Genomic DNA, 25,518 nt, shown 5'->3' on the forward strand with positions numbered 1-25,518 from the left:
TGGCGTTTTCCAGCCCCGCTGCTCCGGTGCTCCGTTGCTCTGACGAGCTCAGGAGCAAGACGGAGATCGCCCAGAAAGTTGTTGCAGCCGCAGGAACCGAAGTCCAGAAGTTCCTGTCGGCTGTACGAAATGGATACAAGACTGCTCCGTGTGAGCAGCCTTGAAACAGGTAGGGGAATTGTCGCTATTTTTCCCATTCTTGGGAGACACGGGGCGTCACGATGCGCCCGCGCCGCTGCCAGTTTGCCAAAAGGCGTGAGAAACAAGATTCTCTGGCCTGATTAAACCAAGATTGAACTCTTTGGCCTGAATGCCAAGCATCACATCTGGAGGAAACCAGGCACCGCTCATCACCTGGCCAATACCATACCTACAGTGGAGCATGGTGGTGGTAGCATCATGCTGTGGGGATGTTTAATGATAAGTTATTTAATGGCAGTACCGTACCATGGACCTGGATGCAAAACAAGAAACTAATAACCATATAACCATATAACAATTACAGCACAGAAACAGGCCATCTCGGCCCTACAAGTCCGTGCCGAACAACTTTTTTTCCCTTAGTCCCACCTGCCTGCACTCATACCATAACCCTCCATTCCCTTCTCATCCATATGCCTATCCAATGTATTTTTAAATGATACCAACGAACCTGCCGCCACCACTTCCACTGGAAGCTCATTCCACACTGCTACCACTCTCTGAGTAAAGAAGTTCCCCCTCATGTTACCCCTAAACTTCTGTCCCTTAATTCTGAAGTCATGTCCTCTTTTGTATGTAGATCAGAAGAGATGGTGCAGTCACTAAAAGTGGTATTGTCAGTGTATAAAATGTTATATATAGATCCATCAATGTAAAATATGTATTATTATTTCCCTTTATAGCATTATAAGCATTCAGACATATTTGCAAATGTGACATTACGGCAATGGGTGTTACAATCCAATTGTACAGTGCACTCAGAAAGTATTCAGACCTCTTCACTTTTTCCACATTTTGTTATGTTACAGCCTTATTTTAAATTTAATTAAATTCATTTTTTTTATCATCAACCTACACACAATACCCCTGAATGAAGAAGCGAAAACAGGTGTTTAGAAATGTTTGCAAAGTAATTAAAAAGAAATAACTATGTATTCAGACCCTTTGCTATGACACTCAAAATTGAGCTAAGGTTCATCCTCTTTCCATTTATTAACCTTTAGATGTTTCTACAACTTGAATGGAGTCCACCAGCAGTAAATTAAATTGATTGGACTTGATTTGGAAAGACACACACCTGTCTATATAAGGTCCCACAGTTGACAGTGCATGTCAGAGCAAAAAGCATGCCATGAAGATGAAGGAATTGTCCGTCAACCTCCCAGACAGGATTGTGTTGAGATACAGATCTGGGGAAGGGTATGAAACAATTTCTGCAGCATTGCAGGTCCCAAAAAGAGCAGTGGCCTCCATCATTCTTAAATGGAATAAATTTGGAACCACCAGGACTCTTCATAGAGCTGGCCGCCCAGCCAAATTGAGTAATTGGGGGAGAAGGGCCTTGGTCAGGGAGGTGACAAAGAATCCGATGGTCACTCTGACAGAGCTCCGGAGTTCCTCTGTGGAGATGGGAGAACCTTCCAGAAGGCCAACTATATCTGCCGCATTCCACTAATCAGGCCTTTATGGTAGAGTGGCCGGACGGGTCACTCCTCAGTAAAAGGCACATGACAGCCCACTTGGAGTTTGCTAAAAGGCATGAGAAACAAAATTCTCTGGCCTGATTAAACCAAGATTGAACTCTTTGGCCTGAATGCCAAGCATCACATCTGGAGGAAACCAGGCACCGCTCATCACCTAGCCAATACCATACCTAAGGTGAAGCATGGTGGTGGCAGCATCATGCCGTGGGGATGTTTTTCAGTGGCAGGAACTGGGAGACTAGTCAGGGTTGAGGGAAAGATGAACGGAGCAAAGTACAGAGAGATCCTTGATGAAAACCTGCTCCAGAGTTTTCTGGACCTCAGACTGGTGCAAAGGTTCACCTTCCGACAGGACAATGACCCAAAGCACACAGCCAAGACAATGCAGGAGTGGCTTTGTGACAAGTCTGTGAATGTCCTTGAGTGGCGCAGCCAGAGCCCGGACTTGAACCCGATTGAACATCTCTGGAGGGACCTGAAGATAGCTGTGCATCGATGCTCCCCATCCAACCTGACAGAGCTTGAGAGGATCTGCAGAGAAGAATGGGAGAAATTACCCAAATACAGGTATGCCAAGCTTGTAGCGTTATACCCAAGTAGACTTGAGGCAGTAATAGCTTCCAAAGGTGCCTCAACAAAGTATTGAGTAAAGGGTATGAGTACTTATGTAGATGTGATATTTCAGTTATTTCATTTTAATTACTTTGCAAAAGTTTCTAAACACCTGTATTCACATTTTTATTATGGAGTATTCTATGTAGATTGATGATACAAAAAATAATGTAATCAATTTTCGAATAAGGCTGTAATGTAACAAAATGTGGAAAAAGTGAAGGGGTCTGAATACTTTCTGAATGCACTGTATATATCGAAGGTAGACACAAAATGCTGGAGAAACAACTGGACAGGCAGCATCTCTGGGGAGAAGGAATGGGTGGCATTTCGGGTCAAGACCCTTCTGTTATTATTATTATTATTATTATTATTATTATTATTATTATTATTATATATATGTTTCAATTGCCAGAAATAATCTATACTCCATAAGCTAAGTTATTTAAATCATAACTCAGAAGATTTTGAAATGGGAAGATGAGAGGCCCTCTGGTCCAACTATTAATGCAAACAGAAACATTATGTGCATCTTGAAGAAGAATTTCATTAGCCTGGCCTCTGATTCATCACAACAATGATATTCAAAATCATTGCAACAGCCTTAATCGACTGTCTTTTGAATGTATTTTCTGAGGTGTTAAATGATGAATGTGGTGCATCAAGTGGTGCATCAAGGTTTACAGATCTGTATTTTAAGCATATTAATCACAGATTAAAACGATTCATTCAAATATGCCATACCTATTTTAAAAGAAGGAACTTGGTTAATATAGTATTTTTTACAATCTCAGGCCATTCCAAAGTACTTGTGGAGCCATTACATTTCTACATCTAGCCATAACTCTGACTCAGAATGTCACTGCTCAACTATGGCAGATGCAAAACAAGAAATAGCAGCAGCATTTCTGCTTGTACAACACCACGCCACCTCGAAGCATCCAACATAACATGATGCCTGTAATTAATGTCAGTGCAGTGATTTTGATAAGTAGCTGAAAGTGGCAGCTTTTAGGCAATAGCAATTTCCCCAGCTGGACAATAAGATGGTTGACCAGTTAATTGTTTATTTTGCATTGCACCAGGAAAATGATTCACATTGCAGAATATTTTACTCTCTAGGAATGGTATATAAATATTTGTAACTACCAATTCTATGAAATTCACTGCTTTCAAAGTTTGATAAGAATTTCACAGCAACCAACAACTTATTTGTAATTGTTTGAAGGTTATAATTTGCCACTATATTTCTCTGAGCTTGAACTGATAATTGGCCTAGTTCTAGATAGATTGTAAATGGTGAAGCAGCATTATTAGCTGGCACAGATGGGCTGTTAATAGCCTTTTCCTTAAGTGGCATGTTTATGTTGTTTTAAGGCTGTGTGAAAAAAATGTGAAAGCAGTGAAGGGTCTGAATACTTTCTGAATGCACTGTATATATCGAAGGTAGACACAAAAATGCTGGAGAAACAACGGGACAGGCAGCATCACTGGGGAGAAGGATGGGTGGGCATTTCGGGTCAAGACCCTTCTGTTATTATTATTATTATTATTATTATTATGTTATTATTATTATTATATATATGTTTCAATTGCCAGAAATAATCTATACTCCATAAGCTAAGTTATTTAATCATAACTCAGAAAGATTTGAAATGGGAAGATGAGAGGTCCCTCTGGTCCAACTATTAATGCAAACACAGAAACATTATGTTTGCATCTTGAAGAAGAATTTCATTAGCCTGGCCTCTGATTCATCACAACAATGATATTCAAAATCATTGCAACAGCCTTAATCGACTGTCTTTTGAATGTATTTTCTGAGGTGTTAAATGATGAATGTGGTGCATCAAGTGGTGCATCAAGGTTTACAGATCTGTATTTTAAGCATATTAATCACAGATTAAAACGATTCATTCAAATATGCCATACCTATTTTAAAAGAAGGAACTTGGTTAATATAGTATTTTTTACAATCTCAGGCCATTCCAAAGTACTTGTGGAGCCATTACATTTCTACATCTAGCCATAACTCTGACTCAGAATGTCACTGCTCAACTATGGCAGATGCAAAACAAGAAATAGCAGCAGCATTTCTGCTTGTACAACACCACGCCACCTCGAAGCATCCAACATAACATGATGCCTGTAATTAATGTCAGTGCAGTGGTTTTGATAAGTAGCTGAAAGTGGCAGCTTTTAGGCAATAGCAATTTCCCCAGCTGGACAATAAGATGGTTGACCAGTTAATTGTTTATTTTGCATTGCACCAGGAAAATGATTCACATTGCAGAATATTTTACTCTCTAGGAATGGTATATAAATATTTGTAACTACCAATTCTATGAAATTCACTGCTTTCAAAGTTTGAGAAGAATTTCACAGCAACCAACAACTTATTTGTAATTGTTTGAAGGTTATAATTTGCCACTATATTTCTCTAAGCTTGAACTGATAATTGGCCTAGTTCTAGATAGATTGTAAATGGTGAAGCAGCATTATTAGCTGGCACAGATGGGCTGTTAATAGCCTTTTCCTTGAGTGGCATTGTTTATATTTGTTTTAAGATGAATGTTTGCTTGTGGAAGTGCATTATAAGAGTTGTCTCTTGAGAGAGATTTCTCTGATCCTCCTTTACAGCACAGTAAGCAAATTTGGAGATGCAAGTGTCAGCATGCAGAGGGGTTATTAGATGAGAAGGTGTCCTATAATGGGCTGTCATTTCATTGCACTTGCAATAGACACAGCTGACCTTACAAACTGGCAGGTTGCCCTAAACCAGGACACTGCAGCCTTGAGAAACAGGCTGATCAAGCAATTCTTGTTAAAGTCACAACATTGCATGGAAAATAAAGAAGCACGTAAAGCTTCCTACTACCTCCCCATAGGACCTGATGTCTTCAAGATACTTTTTTTTAGGGAAATTGTTGCCCAACTCTATTAACGTTTCTGGTGCTATGTCACCCTTTGGTTTATATCACCATAACCAACTCTGAGGCTCTCATAGCAGCCCCCCGACAACTGTACTATTGAGGCGTCTCCCCTCCATCTCAGCACCGACGACCTCATTTCGTTATTCAATACTACTTGCTCTTCCATCCTGGATTTTGTTGCTCCTCTTAAAATGAAAAAGCCTAAGCCTAAAGGCTGGCCGTGGCACAATGACACCACCAGAGCCCTAAGAAGAGAATGCAGAAAATCAGAATGGAAGTACAATTCTGATAAGCTTCAAATTTCCTTTGAACTCCTGAAAAACAATCTTCACAAATACCAGGAAGTAGTAAAATCTGCAAGAACAAAATACTTTTCCACCCTTATTTCCAAAAACGCATAAATCCAAGGTCCTTTTTAGTACTATCACCTCTATCATATGTCCTGCCCCCAGCACCAGCTTAGCTGAGTCCCCTGCTAAGTGCGAGGGATTTACTACATTTTTCACCAGCAAAGTTAAGAACATCAGAACGAATATTTCCCCTCCCATCCATGATCTAGCTGTCTCATTGGTCTGTTCTTCAAAATTAGACTGTTTCCAACCCGTTACCCTACCCTCCCTTGTAAAACTGGTCACTACCATGAAACCTACTACCTGCCCCCTCGACATTGTCCCCTCTGCCCTTCTGAAGGATGTCATTACAATAGCCGGTTCCAGCATCCTCGCCATCTTCAACAGTTCTCTGGCCACTGGCACTGTTCCTACCTGCTTCAAGCACGCAGTGGTCCAGCCCCTCCTGAAAAAACCTAACCTCGACCCCACCTTGCCACGCAGTTGCTAGAGACTTATTTCAAAACTGCCTTTCCTGAAAAGGTAATTTTAAGTCAACTAATGCCTTACCTTCACCAAAATACTATCTTGGAAACTTTCCAATCAGGTTTCAGGGCCCACCACAGCAGAGTCTGCCTTGTTGAAGGTACATAATGACTTACTGCTCACCGTTGACTCTGGCGACTGTGCAATCCTGCTCCTTCGCAACCTCAGCGCAGCATTTGATACAGTTGATAACACCATCCTAATTGACCGTCTCTGGTACGGGGTTGGTATTGATGGCACTGCTGTCATCTCCTACCTCAAACATAGGAGTTTCTCTACAAACATAGGTAACTCTTTCTCTTCCCCAGCTAGCCTCTGCTGCGAGATTCCACAAGGTTCCATCCTTGGCCCCATTCTCTTCTCCCTGTATATGCTCCCCTTAGGCCAAGTCATTCAAAGGCACGGCATTTCCTTCCATTGCTATGCAGACGATACACAACTATCTCCCCCGAAGCCCAATAAACGATCAAATCTATTCAGCCTTATCCACTGCCTCGAGGATATAAAGTGTTGGATGGCCCAGAACTTCCTCCAACTAAACGAGAGTAAGTCTGAGGTCATCCTTCTTGGCCCCTTGGACTCAATCAAAATGATAGCAGGCAGCCTTGGAAGCCTTACCCCATTACTCAAAAACCTCACGTCAATAACCTTGCCGTGATATTTGACTCCCGTTGAAATTTGACAAACAAGTCAATGCCGTGGTAAAAACTAGCTTCTTCCAGCTTCGGACAATAGCTAAAATAAAACAATTCCTCCAGTTTGATGACCTCGAAAAGATCATCCACACATTTATCTCCTCGCACATTGATTACTGCAACTCCCTTTAAACTGGCATCAGACAATCTTCCCTGTCCCGCCTGCAATTGGTCCAAAACGCCGCAGCGAGACTCCTGATGGGCACCCAAAAAAGGGACCACATCGTCCCCATTCTGGCCTCTCTCCACTGGCTCCTTGTGCGGTTCCAAATAAATTTCAAGATCCTTCTTTTTGTTTGCAAAGCCCTTAATGGGCTTGCCCCCACCTACATCAAAAGTCTGCTTGCCCACCACACCACCTCCAGGTCCCTTAGGTCGGCCGACTTGGGGTTACTGAACATCCCGCGGTCTAGGCATAAGCTCAGGGGCGACCGCGCCTTAGCGGTTGCAGCTCCTAGACTGTGGAACAGCATCCCCTTTCCCATCAGAACTTCCCCCTCCATCGACTCCTTTAAGTCGAGACTAAAAACTCATCTTTACTCTCAAGCCTTTCGTGACGTCCTGTGAGGGAGGGCTATATGTATGTATTTATGTCTATACTTAATCTATGAACCACTGTTGTATAACATTGGTACATCCACCAATGTAAAGCACTTTGGTCAACAAGAGTTGTTTTTTTAAATGTGCTATAGAAATAAAAGTGACTTGACTTGACTTGATAACTAATTTTTGGGAAATAGACCCATGATAAAGTCAGACAGTAGAAAAATATTCAACCAAAGTCAATCTATATTGGAAATGGACATTAAAGTTTCTTTCTGTGAGCGTCTTGCTTTAATACACAATGTCAGTGGAGCATAATACTGTTTTTATCTTTTTCAGCCTTCCTGTTTGTTTCGTTGTCGAAGTGTAGTTAGTATTCAGTATTTGCTGAGGAGAAACCACATTTTTCATGTCACTTCGTTTATTGTTGCCAATAATGATATTCCTCTATCTAACTGCAGGATGCTAGTAAACTTGAGCATTGCAGTGCCTGAAGGCAAGTCTTAATTAGGAGGAGCAACCGGCCTTCTGCAGGGTTTCTTAATATATTCTTACGTATAAAGAAAATGCTTAGATTCCACAAATAAACCAATTAAAAGTCTCACAAGCCTTTTGATTTGTAACTATATTTCAGATTGAAACTTCGTCCATCAAATCGATTGTTCATGTAATTCAGAATTCGGAATTATGTGGTCTGTAATAAAAAAACTTACAATACAGTGAACCCTCGGTATTACAGACCTCTTCATAATGGATTTTGGTTCTAGCAGACAGAGCTTTCCCACGGTAATCCCACTGCCTTCCCGTCCACATCCAGGCCAGACCTACCAACCTTCACCGCCAGGCCAGACTGCCCCGCCGGCTCACACCGCCTCCCTGGCCACATCCAGGCCAGACCTACTGCCACACTGCCAGCCCACACAACTTCCCCGGCCGCCTCCAGGCTGCGTCTGCCACCGCCTCCCCCGACCCTCACCTGCACTCCGGCCACCCTTGGGCCGTAACCAATGACTCCACCAATTCGAGCCTCTACGCCAGTGCCCTGCATATCAGGTCCATCATCTCACCTGGATTCCAGGCCCATTTCTAAACCGAGTCTGAAAGGGGGTCCCAACCTGAAACTTCACCTACCCATGTACTCCATGTGATCCACTGAGTTACTCCAGCAATTTGTGTCCGTTTGTATTTTACCCAGCATCTGCTGTTCTTTGTTTCTACCACTTGTGCAACAGGTAATACCCTATTACCCGGTAATCCCTTGCTTGGTGAGAACGGACAATCGGTAATAATAGACACCAATCCCCCCCCCCCCCCCCCCATGATCCGTTATAATGGAGTTTTACTACACCAGAATAGGAGTCATATATCATCATTGATCCAGTGTTGCCAAGTCACTGACCCTTAAATTGAGTAAATAAAAAAATTGCATGTGCCAGAATGTAATAACTCTTTGCGTGCTGTCCCAGAAGAGGATCTACTAATCGATTCGCTCATTTACTTGTGTATGATTGTACTCATGTCCAGTATGATTTGATTGAATAGCTCAGGGAACAAGCTTTTCACTGTATCTTGCTACATGTGACAATAATAAACAAAACTAAACTGGGTCCGAAGGATCTGACGTTTTGGGATTCCCACCCAAAACGTCACCTATCGCAGGGATGCTGCCTGACTCTGGCACCTTTGTGTCTTTTTTAAAACTAAAATAGATATATATTGAGAGAATGTTTTATGACCTAAGGATGTTTCAAAGTGCTAAGCAACAAGATGAAGTTGGTCTAATGTGCATTCACTGTTGTAAAGCAGGCCAGATGGTGGTTGATTTCTGCACAGCAAATTCCCATATACACTGATGTAATCCATTTGGTAATGTTGACAACCTTCTGACCACTATAAGAGTGCTATAAGGGAAAAAAGTTGTTCGGCACAGATTTGTAGGGCTGAGATGGCCTGTTTCCATGCTGTAATTGTTATATGGTTATAAACTGAGCAGTGGTAAATACTCTATCTTTGTTCATTTATGTTCATTATGGAGCAATTTTTAATTTATATTTATATATGTTGTACACGGTTTACGTTTTACTTTCACAGTAAGTGAAACTCATATAATCATAAACCAATGCCAATTAATTTCAGTTAATTTACTGTCATCCATATCCATATCATATCTATCTATGTACTATTAAAAGTGTGTGTGTGTGTGTGTGTGTGTGTGTGTGTGTGTGTGTGTGTGTGTGTGTGTGTGTGTGTGTGTGTGTGTGTGTGTGTGTGTGTGTGTGTGTGTGTGTGTGTGTGTGTGTGTGTGTGTGTGTGTGTGTGTGTGTATGTCAGATTCGGCGTTTGATTCCTTGGTCCGCCAAAACCACATGCTGAAACTCCGTGATTTTTTCCATTTTGCTAGCGAATTCACTTTTACATTCACTCATGCACTGCTCAAAACATTTGGACATTTTTATGTACACATTTTTGAATAAAATTCTATCCCCCCCCCCCCCCCCCCCCCGCCCCCCACTCACTCATTTTGTCGCCGCCTGCTGGCCACCCAGCATAACTCAGTACTCGGCGTCTGAAGCATTTTGTCGGCTGCTGATGCCCGGGTCTGCTCGAAAAACGCCGACATTTTTCCCTACCGCTGGTGCCCGGCCCGGCTCTGTCACGCTGCCTCAAGCCAAACATCGGATGTTCAACCGCTGCTTTTCGCCCTCGGGTAAAAAGCAGCGGGGGAACAGCCAACATGACAGAGCCGGAGTGTGAGAAGCACCAAGGAAGCGAGGCCTCCCAGTCTCTGATGGGGCCGCTTTCACAGACATTACCGTCAGCGGCATGGACAACTTTGGATCCAGCAGCAGAGTGGCTCCATTAATGCATTCATTCCACAGCGAGTTCAGTTCGGTAACAACACCCCCCCTCATCCCCCCCTCCCCATACTCGGAGTGTGTGTGTGTGTGCTCTCTCTGTCTCTCACCCCTCTATCTCTCCCCCTCTCTCTCTCGCCCCCTCTCTCCCCCACCCTCCCTTCCCTAAACCCCCTTCCCTCTCTCCAACCCTCCTCTACCCCTTCCCTCCACCCCTTCCCTCCCCTTCCCCTCCCTCTCTCTCCTCCCATCTCTCTCTCCCCTCACCAACCCTCCCTCTATTCCTCCCCTCCACCCCCTTCTCCCTTTGTCTCTTGCCCTTCTGTCTCTGCCCCTTTCTCTCTGTCTTTCCCATTCTCTCCCTGTCATCACTCTCTCCCCCCCCCCCCCCTCCCTCTCTAGATGTGCCTGCGAGTTGGGGGCTATGCATCAGTGGATAGGGCGGTTATGGGGTAAAAGGAGCAAATTTTAATATAATATCAAGGGGTTAGTTAGCGTGTGTGCGGCGGGGCGGGGGGTAGTTAGTGTGTGTGACGCCACATGCCGCCCCCCAGCCCCTCTCCCACACAACCGCATGTTGGGGGAACAGACCCAACGGGTCTGCACTTGGTCTAGTCTGATTTTGGATATTTGGGTGTTTGTTCGTGTGTGTGTTTGTTTGTGTGTAATCACGTATTCGCAAAAAATTGACGCGGTAATGGTTAAAAATATATATTCCGGTAGAGATTTTTCCCATGGAGTCCAAAGATCATACTTTATTTTTTGAGTTATTAGTGAATATGTTCAAAGATCGGACAAGACTTTGGTTTTAAAATGGTTTTCCAGTTAAAATCATTTCTCAGAGCTTCCAACACATTTTGTTACAAAGTTGCAAGACAGGAACTCTGGCAGGAACACTCTGAACTTTTCAGCTCACAGCAAGTGCACATTTGCAATAATGTTGCCATCATAGCTCCTGGCAGAACAGGAAGGGGAAAGCCAATTGGTATTACAATTGGGAAGATGCTGTTTGGATTTTTTTCCAACTCCAGAGCTGGGAGAGGCTCATGAGCTATGATCTTTGCTGAGGAGTGCTCGAATCTTACCTTCGGCAACGGGTTGAGTTGGAGTACCACGCTTCCCATGGGGGCTGCGGGTAGGGGACGGGTGCGTTGGGGGAGCAGACCCAACAGGTCTGCACTTGGTCTTGTAACTACTAAAACTCTGACCATGGATGTGGATTTGTGTGTTCATTTGTTTCTGTGTGATCACATCTTCTTGAAAAAAAGACACGCTAACAGTAACATTTTTACATATTCCGGTAGATTTTTTCTGTGGACTCCAAAATCGCATTATCTGAAAATGTTGTGTTTTATTTCTCCAGTTATTAATGAAAAAGTTCACAAATCCGAGAAAATTTTGAAAATAAACCTGCACTTTCGCTGATGACATCACAATGGGTCTGCTTGCTGCCGTCTTGCAAGTCACCCCATCCCCCACCTCTCCCACCTCTCCCCACTATTTAAAGGATGTTCGGGCATCGCTTTCACTTGGGGATTTCTCTCGGCTCCTCAGTTGACTCCTCGCTCTCTCTCTCTTCCCCCTGGGCTCTCTCCCCTCCACCCCCCCCTCCCCCCCCCCCCCCCCCCCCCCCCCACAGGCCCTCTTCCCCCCCGGGCTCTCTCCCCCCAGCCTGTCTTCCACCCACCCTTCCCCCAGCCTCTCTTCCACTCTCTCCCCCCTCTTCACCCCTCCCCCATCTATTCCCCCTCCCCCTCTTCCCCCCCCCCCTCTCCCCCGGCCTCTCTCTTCCTTCCCCCTCACCCCCACCCCCCCCCTCCCTCTGCCCCCTCTCTCTCTCTGTCTCTGGGGTGGTTAGTGTGTTTGTGTGTGTGGGGTGGTTAGTGTATGTGTGTGTGTGGGGGGAGGGGTGGTTAGTATGTGTGTGACACCGCAGGCCACCCCCCAGTATCCCCGCGTGTTGAGGCGACGGTACCCAACGGGTCCCACTTGGTCTATCCTTATAACTATAAAACTCTGATCTTGGATGTGGATGGGTGATTGTGTGTATTTATTTGTTTGCGTGTGATCACATTTATTCGAAGAAACGGCGCGCTAACGGGAAGATTTTGCATATTCTGGTAGAGATTTACCCCTTGGAGTCAAAAATAGGCTTACCTGAAAATGTTGTACTTTATTTCTTGTTATTAATAAAAATGTTCACAAATCCAATCCAACTTTGAATTCAAAATGCTTGATTTTCCGCTGATGACATGACAATGGATCTGCTCGCACTGCAACTGACGCCACCTCCCACCCCTCCCTCCCCTGTTGTTCAAAAGTCACCGTCGACTGAAGTCGTTCGCCCGTTCGTGCCTCGGCTCGGCTTGGGCCCTGTACCCAAGAGCTCCCGAGAGCATTGGTCGATGCACTCTTACGCCTCGGCCCACCCCCTCTCTCCCCTCCTCTTTCACTCTCTTCTCACCCTCTCTCTCTCTCTCTCTGTCTCTCTCCTCCCTCTCTCTCTCTCTCTCCCCTCTCACTGTCTCTCCCTCTCCCCCCTCTCTCTCTCTCCCTCCTCTCTCCCATCTCTCTCCTCTCTCTCTCCTCTCTCTCTCTCTCCTCTCTCTCTCCCTCTCTCTCTCCCCCCTCTCTCTCTCTCTCTCTCTCTCTCTCTCTCTCTCTCTCTCCTCTCCCCCTCCCTCTCTCTCTCTCTCTCTCCCTCCCCTCTCCCCTCCCTCCTCTCTCTCTCTCTCTCCCCCCCTCTCTCTCTCCCCCCCTCAAGATATTTTAAAAATTGTGTCAACAGATTGCCTCAACTGTCCAAGAAATCTGCCGCTCTTTGTGTGAGAACTAGATCTTGATATCACCTACCACATGTAAAGTTGAATCCTATTTTTTTATTTGCATGCTCAACAACAATTTAAATTGGATGGATCATATTTACAATGCTAAAGCAGGTTACTCTGAATTCCTCCATTAACTTAGAGTCACAGTGTCGTATAGTCATGATGTGGAAACAGACACTTCAGCCCAACTTGCCCACACTGACCAACATGTCCCATCTACAATAATCCCACCTGCTTGTTTTTGGACCATATCCCTCTAAAACCTATCCTATCGACGTACCGATACTCGGCTTGTACTCGCTAGAATTTGGGAGATTGAGGGGGGATCTTATAGAAACTTACAAAATTCTTAAGGGGTTGGACAGGCTAGATGCAGGAAGATTGTTCCCGATGTTGGGGAAGTCCAGAACAAGTGGTCACAGTTTAAGGATAAGGGGGAAGTCTTTAAGGACCGAGATGAGAAAAACATTTTTCACACAGTGGCGAATCTCTGGAATTCTCTGCCACAGAAGGTAGTTGAGGCCAGTTCATTGGCTATATTTAAGAGAGAGTTAGATGTGGCCCTTGTGGCTGAAGGGATCAGGGGGTATGGAGAGAAGGCAGGTACAGTTGGATGATCAGCCATGATCATATTGAATGGCGGTGCAGGCTCGAAGGGCCGAATGGCCTCCTCCTGCACCTATTTTCTATGTTTCTTAAAGTTGTGATAGTACCTGCCTCAATTACTTCCTCCGGCAGCTCTTCCATACACCCACCCTTTCCCCCCTCACCTAAAACTTCTGTAAAAAAATTGTGACGTGGTCATGTGGAAGTGAATTGAAGGTGCTGTTGGTCGCCCCTTCTGCCAAGATATGTCAACTCCAGTGGAGCTCCATCCCACGGCGCAGCTCAGACCTGCCGAACTTGGCCCTGCCGTAAGAGGTATGGTTGGGATTCAGGCCCCTGAGCCAACAGTGAGAAACAAAAAGCCTTTAATTTTGCTTTTCAGTTTGCATTTTTTTCCCTTTCATTTGTGGATTTGTGTTTTATCACGTGTGAGGCTCACAATTAATGTGGGAAACTTATAATGAGATACCAAACATTAGTAACGCTTAAAGGACTCATTAAAATTCAGTGTTAAGATTAATCCCCTTGGTTAATGCAGTTGTGGAATTAAGATGCATGGTGCACAAAAGAATGTATAGATGTTTTCATTCCATAAGCCTAAAACACTGCAAAATTGCTTCTGAAATGAAATGCTTTAAAAACAATTCAAAAATCAAATTTGCAGCCAACAATTGTGGTGTAGCCAATTTAATTTGGAAGCAGGGCAGATATTAAATTCAACTGCTGGAATAAATTTTTATAATTGTCAGGTGAAAGCTGGCTGGAAGAAATGACTGTGAATTCAAATGAAAGAAATGTATTTTTAATTGTTATTAGACCAAGTACAGACCCATTGGGTCTGTTCCCGCAACGTGCGGTTGGGGGGGGGGGACATGCGGCAGAAGGGGCGACTAACAGCACCTTGCTTACTCTTCCTTCAATTCACTTCCACACACACTAACTACCCCCCCCCCCCCGCACACACGCCAACTACCCCCCTTGTTAATATATTAATATTACTAATTTACTCCTTTTACCCCATAATCGCCCTATCTACTGATCGCATAGTACTCAACTCACATACGCATCTAGAGAGGGTGGGGGGGGGGGAGGGGTAGAGAGTGAGGGCAGAGAGGGTGGCGGAGAGGGTGGGAGAGAGAGGGGGGGGGGGAGATAGGGAGGGGGAGAGGGGGAGAGGGAGGAGAAGGGAGGGAGGGAGAGGGAGAGGGGGAGAGTAGGGGGAGATAGGGATGGGTTGGAGAGTGAGAGGGGGAGAGTGGAGGGGGGGGAGAGGAGAGGAGGGGGGGGGAGAGGAGGGAGGGATGGGGAGAGGGAGAGAGGGGAGGGGGGGGGGAGGGGGAGAGGGGGGAGAGGGAGAGGGGGGGAGAGGTAGGGGGAGGGAGGGAGGGAGGAGGGGGGACAGAGAGGAGGAGGGAGGCAGAGGGGAGGAGGGCAGAGGGGGGGAACAGGGGGGGAGGTCAAGGAGAGGGGAAACAAAGGGAGGGGCGACATGGAGGGGGTCAGGGAGGGGGGAACAGAGAGGGGGGAGAGAGAGAGGGGGAGGGACTGCTGAGAGAGGTGGGGAGAGAGAGATCTCGCGGAGATTCCCCATGTCCCTGAGAGAAAGGTTTCCCAGAGGGAGTAGAGAGAGAGAGCCGCCACCATGTTGAAAGAGAAGGAGGGGAGAGAGAGAGGGAGAGGGGGGGGGGGGTTGCAAGGTGTGGGAGGCATTCTTCTTCTTCTTTCATGTGGCATGCATAGCCTAAAGTTGTAGGACAACTTGTTCTATTTGATCTTCTGTTTGTGCATGTCAAGTTGATTGCATTAGTCGAAACAGGGCGGATCACGTGAAGGTTGCAATCGTCCACCCCCGTGGGAGGCATGGCACGAGCGTACTTGTGTTGGGCGCGGGGCTTTAAACCACAGCGGCGAGGGGCGGCTCCTGGAGGCAGGTGGGCCTGGATGGGTCGGCATGTGGGCATTGTGACGTCAGCAGCGGGCGCCATTTAAAATTGAGTTTTGTGATCCCGTCTGGTTTTCGAGGAGATACGTTTCACATGCAAAATAATACACACACATACACACAGAATTTTCAAAGTATATAGTAGATTGCAGCTTGAAAATCATCCTTCTGAAATCCAGTGTAAGGGTGCGATGGTTTCAGAAAATCTACATACCCTTCATACCTCCATTAGGGGCAACAATGGGCAAAAGAGCTCCCAGCATTTTAGTTTGTGCAGCGGGATGACTCATTATGTAAATGAGACATGAAGAAGTCTGTCAGAGGGAGACATTTCTGTTTGAAAATGGAGGAGATTTGAATATATATAGAAAGGCAAAAATGGTAATTAAAGAAAAAGTAACACAGATAAAGAGTAAAATGGTTGATGCCACGTCTAAAGTACAGAAAGTATAATGTGAAACAATTACCCGAATGTCACTGCAGAAATGTAGTGAAGACACCATTAACAAGCTGCAATTTCGGGAGTGACATTTTATTATTATAGAGCGATGGCATTGCCGTTCGTGAATATTTTCATGCTTTGACATTCTGATTTGCCCTAATGGTTTCTGTTTGTAAAAGAACAGTCAACTAATATGACTTTGTTATAAATGTCCCTGGATAGAGCAAATGCAACTTTATTTTTTCACATTAGTTATAACAAATGAACCTCTGAAAAGGGATTAGCCTGTATCAGACACCAAAAAGGGAAAATATTTTATTGAGCCATCAATGCAATTAGGAGTGGGTGGAAGGGTTTCAAATATGCACTTCCCTTAGATTAACCTTAATATGAGCATTGCAGTTAAAACATATTTTGCCAGTTGTCATTTAGCAGAGTCTCTTTGCTGCAGAAAAAAACATTGCTCATAACCAATATGATAGCTGTGAATTAATTTGGCAGAAGTCATATGCGGTTCAGCAAGCAAAATTGTTATGTTTTATGAGGAATTGCTTTCTTCACAGTTTAATGTGCAAATCGGTGGGTGCCAGGTCTGGCACTTCTTCTTTTCAAATGTTCTTGTCTTTGATTCGGAGAGCCATCGGTTCAAGCCCCTCTCGAAAGAGGATAGTACATTACCCAATTTGGCATTTCAGTGCAGTTTTGAGGGATTGCTTTATTTCTGAAAATTGGAATTTACCCTTTGGAAATTGGAAAGGTATACTATGAAACAAAGAACTGCAGATGCTGGTTAATAATCAAAAGGACACAAAGTGCTGGAGTATCTTAGCAGTGCAGGCAGCATCTAGGTGGGAAGAGGGAGGGGAAGAGAGAGATGGGGAAAGGGGGAGAGGTGTAGTTAGACGTTACCTAAAATTGGAGAATCCAACCTTCACAACTATGGGGGGTAATATACCCAAAGCAGAATATGAGGTGCTGTTCCTCCAGTTTGCAAGCAGCCTAACTCTGGCAATAGAGGAAGCCCAGATCAGAAAGGTCAGTGGGGGAATGGGAAGGGCACTTAAAATGGTTAGCTACCGGCAGATCTTGGCAGACTGATTGTAAGTGTTCAGCGAAACGGTCACCTAGTCGACGCTTGATCTCACCCACGTATAGGAGACCACATGACAGTAGATGAGGTGCACTTGATCCTCTGTTTCACCTGTATGGACTGCTGGAGTCCCTGGATGGAAGCAAAAGAGGCAGTACAAGGCAGTATACATCTCCAGCGGTTGCTGGGGAAAGCACCTGGGGTGATTTGGGTGGGAAGGGATGAATGATCAAGGAGTTGCAGAGGGAGCAGTCTCTGCAGAAAGTGGTAAGGGGTGGAGATGGGAAGATGTGACTAGTGGTGGGATCATGTTGGAAGTGGCAGAAATGTCGGAGTATGATGCAATGGATGCGGAGGCTGGTGGGGTGAATGGTGAGATCCAGGGGGACTCTATCCTTGTTCTGTCTGGGACGGGGGAAAAAGCAGAATTACAGGATGCAGAGGAGACGTGGGTGAAGGATCAGTGTTTCCACTTTGAAGGAAATTACCAGAAATTCGGGAAATTCTGGTTGTCTTCGGATAATTTTAAGGAAAAGGGATAATTTCGGGAAATTTCCGCAACAGGCCCACGAAGGGATGTGAAGGTAATACACACAGCACTGCCGGTTTGGCGCTCAAATGTTTAAACAGAGCACTGTCAGTTTAACGCATGTGAATTTAAACAAAGAGCTGTCGGTTGCAGCACTATGGGTTATAAATATAGCGCTACTTGCTGCAGCGCCATGAGCTTTAAACATAGCGCCATGGCCACAGCGCTATGCATCACAGACTGTTTGGGAAAATTCTCATATAACAATGAGTCTTTGGAATTCTCTTGCTCAGTGGAAGTTGAGCCTTTGATTATTTTTCAGGCAGTGGTAGAATTCAGGATAAGCCTAGTGGTGAAAAGTTACCAGTGGGATTGCCGTTACATTGGGATTGGCCTTGCTCCAGCTCCAACAATATTCCACCATCAGACACACTCCTTACCATCCCTCTTTCCAGCACTTCAAAGGGATGGTAGAAATAAAAAACTGTAGATGCTGGTTTAATACACAAATGGACACAAAGTGCTGGAGTACAGATCAGGTAGTATCTCTGGAGAAAATGGATCGGGGACATTTTGACTTGAGACCCAAGTACATGCTAATACAGGACCTACTCAATCTGAAGAAAAATCACAACTCAAAAGTTACCGATCCATGTTCTCCAGAGATGCTGCCTGACCTGTTGACTTACTCCAGCACTTTGTGTCCTTTTGTGCACTTCCAATTGATAGTTCTCTCTGCAGTTTTGGACAGGAAGATAAGAGCCATCAGGACCTCGAATTCCATGCAGAAGATGTCTAGCACATGTTGTGGCTAAAGGTCTTCCCATGGAAAGTCACATCTCTGTGATGAGAGCCTTGGAAAACATAAGTGTGCAAATCATTGTTTAAGTGTTGCCTCTAAAGATAATGTGGGAATAAACAATGGACTTAACATTGCTTCCAGTCCTGACCCACCCTGGGTTCCCAGTCATGGAGAGCTGGCGGCAGAGTAAATACTCAGAGCATGATCATTTTAACAGCCAAATACAGGAGCAAATACGCCCTGTCCAAAGTAGTAATTGGAAAGTGTTTGAGCAACATGTCAGCAGAGTATTGTTCTCTGTAGGGAACAAAGCAACAAACAAGCACATGATACTTCCAGTTGTACTGTGACTATCCAACAACAGTGATAGATGGCATCCTAAAGCTCCAGGTTATGTCGGGAAAGGCAGAATCGATTTTGTGCAAATCATGAAGACGTTCGATGAGCTTCAGATATAAGAAAAATGTCAGCTTTGCAATTACAGAAAGGCCACAGAAATGCCCAGTGCTATTTCTTAATCGCTGGGTTAATTGAATTTTTATGCTTAAAAAGATGGTGCTAAACATCAAATTTATTTCAAACAAGTTATTAAATCAAGTCCCTATTGTAGCCTTTAGGTGGCTGAAATTGATCCTGTTGCATGATCCAAAAACTGAGATGTTCTGCACCCGGAACAACCTTTATCCATCAGCCATCATCACAGAAACATCGATTACTCATCTTTTCTCAATACTGTTTGTGCTAGCTTCCTGTGTAGGACAGGAGCATTGATTTTTCCACAGATTAAACGATAATTTAAATTAGATTTCCAAGCTGCTCTATCTACACTATTTCTCCAGAATGGTGCATGTTGTTAAATAAACAAGGTTGATGTTGCACCTCAAGTAATGGAATCGTATTGAAGTACTGAAGGTGTGTTAAGGGACAAATTGTGTTTACTGGACCAATGATTTAACTTTGCTGAACCTATTCAGCGTGAGCATTCTTGTGTTGGTTTGGTTCAGTGATAATGTTGGTTGCCTAAGATTTCATGCAAGAACTTTATATAATACCCATTCTTAATTGCCTTTGAGAGGGTGCTAGTGGGCAGCCACTTTGAACTGCTGCAACCCTTCAAGTGAAGGTGCTGCCGCAATGGGGAAAGCATTGCACGATTTGGATCCAGTGGTAATTCATGACAGTTACATCAGGATGATGTGTGTCTTTAGGAGAACCCGCAAACGGTGCTGTCTTTGGTATAAGAGTTCGCAGGTTGGGAGTTGTTCTCAAAGTAAACTAGGCAAGTAACTTCAGGGTATTTGCAGATGGGACCCCCTTGAAACCACTGTGCTCCCAGTGGAGGGAGTGAATGCTTAGGATGGTGGATGGTATGCTGTTCAAGTGGCCTGCTTTGCCTTGTGTGTTGGCAAGCTTTCCAAGTAGGCGCAGCCTAGACCATCGCACAAACCAACCTCCCTTCCATTGACTCCATTTATACCTCATGCTGCCTCGGCAAGGCCAGCAGCATAATCAAGGATGAGTTGTACCCTGGCCACTCCTTCTTCTCCCCTCTCTCATCGGGCAAATGGTATAGGTGTGAAAACACACATCTCCAGATTCAGGCACAGTTTCTTCCCAGCTGTTATCAAGCAACTGAATTAGCCTACCAACAACTAGAGAGCAGTCCTGAGATACTTTCTACCTCATTGGAGACTCTCTGACTATCTTTAATCAGACTTTACTGGACTTTGTCTTGCACTAAACGTTATTCATGTTATTCCCTTTATCATGTGTCTGTACATTGTGGATGGCTCGATTGCAATCATATTTGGGCTTTCTGCTGACTGGTTAGTATGCAACAAAAGCTTTTCACTGTACCTCGGTACATGTGACAATAAACTAAATCCAAGTAGGTATGTTACAAAACCTACCTGAATCGCCATTGGGAATCTGCCCTCAGCCAGGCCCGCGATTTTGGCGCTGTTTGGAGGGGGCGGGTTTTAAACGCGATTTTTACTAGGCTGTACTAATCGCACATGTTCAGCCTAGTAAATCATTAACGAAAAATCGCTGCAAGACCCGGTCGCAAAAGGTATTATTAGTTTTATAGGCCTCGATAATATAGTTCTAATAGATTTAAAATTACTGTTTCATCTCGCAACCTCTCGCAGCCCCAGGGTTTTATAGAGCAAACAATTAAAGGTATGTACCTTATTTTTACATTAAATGGGGCATATATATAACCCTATATATCAAATTATCTATAACGAATAGCTCATTTTGGGCTTTTTATATCCCGCAGTATTTTTCTCGGCACTTGAGGGCACTAATCCAGCGCTATGTCAACGTTCTAAACCGGCGCGTTCCACATGAACCCACTAGAAAGCCGATTTAAATGGGCATTTATTTACAGCAATTGAACACTAAATTCCTTCCATTTGGCCTATAAATTAATGTAAATTAGATATAAAAATCATGTTATATTGTGAATTATTTGTGAATAATCTTTGGACACTTAGGCTATTTAAAAATGTTAATCTTTCCTTAAGAAATGGCCTGTTGACTATCCAAGATCACAGCTTTTTTGTAATGTCCATTGAAAATCAATAGGGAACAAGATGCTAATTTCCGAGTATGAAAATGGTCATAACTTTTTTAATACTTGAGATATGAAAGTGAATTTGATGTCAAATTAAACTTATTGCTATGCTTTATCTGATGGGATAAATTGCAGACTTGATTTTTTAAATCTCAAATTTTTGTAACATTGCTAATCCAAGTGATGTTGAAGCTGCAATCCCTCAGGCAAGTGGTTAGTATTCCATTTGACTCGTGACTTGTGCCTTGTAGATGGTGGAAAATGTGCCAATTGCTATATGACACCAAACCTCTGATCCTCATCACTTCAAGTAACAATGTTATTGAATGTTAAACGTGGGATATTAGACTCCATTTTATTGGAAATACATGTGAACATACAAATTAGCAACCAGTGTTAGCCACTCAGCCTATCATGGCTGATTTGCGTGTAGTTCACTCAACATCCTAATCCAACTATAATAATTTCCTTCTGGAAATCTAAGTGTAGTACCCCTGTATAAACACCAGTTCTCCTTTAATTGCCTGGGGTCATTCCTGTACAGAATTTGTAAGTTCTTCCCGTGACCACGTGGGTTTTCTCCTGGTGCTCCAGTTTCCTTCCACAGTCCAAAGACATACAGGTTTGTAGGTTAATAGGCTTTGGCGAAAATTGTGAATTGTCCCTAGTGTGTGTAGGATAGTGCAGGCACACGGGGTGATTACTAGTTAGCACAGACTCGGTGGGCCGAAGGACCCGTTTCCGTGCTGTTTCTCTAAATGAAAGTAATCTATTGAGAACCAAGAGTGAAGTCTATAAGAACCCAAAAACTTGTCAGCCAACAGCTCCAACAATTTACTCATTGCCACTTCACTGATAATTGTATTTTCCCCTGAGCTCCTTCCTTTCAGTTTACAGCTATTTCTCGATAGTTTCTTATAACATCTATAGTGGAATATATCTGTTTAATTCACCTGCCATCTTGTTTTACATTTATTTTACCAGGCTCATTTTCTATAGGCTTGACTTTCACTTATTGTTTATTTTTATAAATATTTATATTAATTCTATCTATTTGTCTTCTTTACATTTACACTTTCAGTCTAGCATCATCTTGTGCTGTAATTTTAATGCCTTTTTAATCTATCGGTCATTTTGAATTTTATATTCAGTCTATTCCTCTGACCACCCCCTTGCTTTTGTGGAGTCATATGTATTTTATTGAATTTTGACTTTAAACATAACTAGACTAAGTGGGACCCGTTGGGCGGGAGGTGTGTGTGGGCGGGGGGTGTGTATGCATTGGAGGGGGTGTGTGGGAGCAGGGGGTGTGTGGTCGGAGCAGTTGTGGGGGGAAGGTGGTGTGAGCCGGGGAGGGGTGTGTGGCGGTGGGGGATTTGTGGGGGTTGTGGGGACAGGGGGGGTTGTGGAGGTAGGGGGTGATTGTGGGGGCGGGTGTGGGCAAATGTGTGTGTGGGCAGGAGATGGTGTGGGCGGGGTGTGTGTAGAGGGTGGAATGTGTGTGTGTGAGGGGGCGTGGCTATGTGGGGGAGGGGGGTTGTGGGGGCAGAAGTGTGTGGGCGGGGTGGTGTGGTGGGGAGGGGTGTGTGGGGGGTGTGTGTGTGTGGGGGGGTGTGGTGTGTGTGGGGGGGAGTTGTGGGGGAGAGGGATGTGTGGGCGGGGGGAAATGAGCTCGGAGAAAAGACGGGGGAAGAGCCTGGGGGAGGGTGTGGGGGAGGAACCAGCGAGGGGGATCAGAGAGGTAGTGGCTGGAATTGGCGGGCGATGGAGACTTACAGTGGGTGCTGTTCGCTGGACGTTCTCCTCCGCTGGGATCAGCGTTTCCGTTTTCCGTTTGGAGACATCGGCGACATCTTCGACTCCAGGCTGGGCTGGGTCTCTGATTCTGGGCCGGGCTGGGTTGGGTCTCCTACGCAGGGCTGCTGCTTGGGGCGGGGCTGCTTCGGGTCCCTCCGAAAGTCCAGTTGGAAACCTCTGCCAGCCACCCTCAGCTCCAGTAAAGACGCGATGGTGCAGGAAGGGGTGGACGGTCCCGGGGAGTGACAGGGGAGGAGACTAATCTGCGCGGCGCTGACACGTAGGAGAAGAGATTGATCTGTGCACGCGCGGTTTTTAAGATTTTTAAACATCGCTAACTTTTACGACACTCAACCGATCGGAAAGAAACTTGTCACACTCGCAGCACAGAGTGAACGGGTGGAAAATCGTAGCGCTATCGCGAATCGTTTTTGCGCAAATAGAAAGACCGCCAAACTGGAAGATAACAAGATCGGAGATGGATGGATGGATAGAGGATCGATGAACCACAGTCTTCACTTTGGATTTTTTCTTTCCCGTCCGAATGTATCTGTTCTGTGTATTCTGAAAGTTCCCCTGAAATGCCACCCATTGCATCTTGACTGACTGATTTCTTAACCTGATTTATCAGTTCATTTTAATTAGCTATGCTTTTATCACTTATAACGTCCCCTTATTTAAATTTTAAATACTAGTCTTGGACCCATTCTTCTCTCCCTCTGGTTGCATGTAAAATTCAATCATATTATGATTGCTGCCACCTCGGGATGCCTTCAGTTTGAGGTTACTAATTAATCCTGCTTTATGCTCAATAACAGTTAAGAAAAGCTTTCATTTTGATTGGGTTCAGAACATCTTGTACAAAGTACAGTAACTATCCTGATAGCACTACCCAAATTTATCATCTAGGCTTCCTTTGTCCATCTGATTTTGTAAATTAAAATATTCCATGATAATTATTGCACCTTTCCTCAAGCTCCCAATATTTCTTCCTTTCTACTCTGTTCTACCATGTGGTTCATGTCAGGGGGTCTGTACACCATTCCTACTAATGATTCATTGCCTTTACTTTTCATCTATGTCCAAATTGTACCTATGTCCTGATTTCCCTCTCTGCTGTTCTAAGATTATTATTAATTTACAGAGTTACCGCTCTACACTTTCCAAGCTGTTTCTCCTTCCTAAGTTGCATGACATTTTTGTGCCAAGATTGCTACTTGCCACATGAGCCATGTCTGCATGTTGCCTGGGTATTGTGTCATGCAGGCATGGACTGATTCATTGGCTGCAAAATTGAATATGCATGAAATAATGAGCGCACATTCCCACTTAGACCTTAAGAGGGAATGAAGGGGATTGATTAGGCAGCTGAAGATGGTTGGGCTCAGGGCAAACTCTTGCAGTGATATCCTGGGATTAACCTTCGAAAACCAGAACCATCCTTGTGCAAGGTATAACTACAATCATTGGAGTGTTTTCCCTTTTGCGCCCAATGAAATAAGTTCAGCAGGTTTCCTTATGCCATATTTGGAATAGAAACTATTTGATAGATTCAAGTACAGCAAACCCTTGTTATAATGTACCATTAGGGGACGGGGGGGGGGTTGTGGAATAGTGCCCACCGCCATCTCCTCCTCCTTCTTTCCCGCAGTCTCTGACATCTTCCAAGGTGGAGTGTGTTGGAGAGTCTGGGTGTGAGGGAGGAGGAGAGGTGGCGGTGGAGGGGGGAGGAGAGGAGGGAACCCCATGGAGATCGAGTTTGTCCTGTCAGTGGCGACAGCCTGACGAAAGTGTTGTCTCCAGGGCCTATAAGGTGAGCCACAACAACAGCCGTGTCAACCATGCCGTGCGTTGAGTGAAGAAAGGCTCCCTGGGGCATTTTGTAACCCGAGGGTGGTGCCGGGGCTGGGTGGCATCAACAGCTCCATCCGCTGTAATTGGCCAGACATATTGTAGAATCCAAATGCTATGAACCCTGGATGTTTTTATACTGTTAACTACAAAACAAATAGGCCTGAGGTTCTAGTGAAAAAGTTAAGTTTATCAAATAGAATAACTAGTATTGTTGTATTCTTGTATTCAAATTTTATTGTCGTTGCCTCACTTTGAGACAACGAAATGAATTTCCCGTACAGCAGTATCGTTAAAAAAAATCACAAGAAAAATAATAAAAATAAATAATAAATAAATAATAAAACATATTAAAAAAATAAAATTGAAATTGAATTAAAAATTTAACAAAAGCACAAACACAAAAAGTCCACAACACAACACAACATAAATGGCACCCAGGTGAGGACGGCACCATAGTCCAGCCAGCCTCCCCTCCGTGTCCATCCGTAGTCGGGGCCTTCCGAGCACCCGCATCCCCGCCGCCCCGGTGTGGCCCTATGTTTCTACGCTTCGCCACGCACCGACGGTTTTTTCCGGTCTGGTGGTAACTGCTGCTGACGCTGACATGAGAGTCCCACGACGGTGAGCATCCTCCACCTCCAGCGGCCCGACCTCCCGATCAGCCAGCGCTGGACGGACCTTCTCGCTTGCCGTAGTCGGAGTCAGCATCCCCCGAGTTCCTATGCAGGTTGATTTATATCTTCGCTCGTATCAGAGTCACAGTCACCCCGCGTTGTTAGTCAGTCGCCGACCGGCGTTGGGAGCTCTGCAAACCGCGGTATCTCATCATGATGTTTCACTGCTCTCAGGTGT

The sequence above is a fragment of the Leucoraja erinacea genome, chromosome 3 (assembly GCF_028641065.1).
Source record: "Leucoraja erinacea ecotype New England chromosome 3, Leri_hhj_1, whole genome shotgun sequence".
NCBI lineage: Eukaryota > Metazoa > Chordata > Chondrichthyes > Rajiformes > Rajidae > Leucoraja > Leucoraja erinaceus.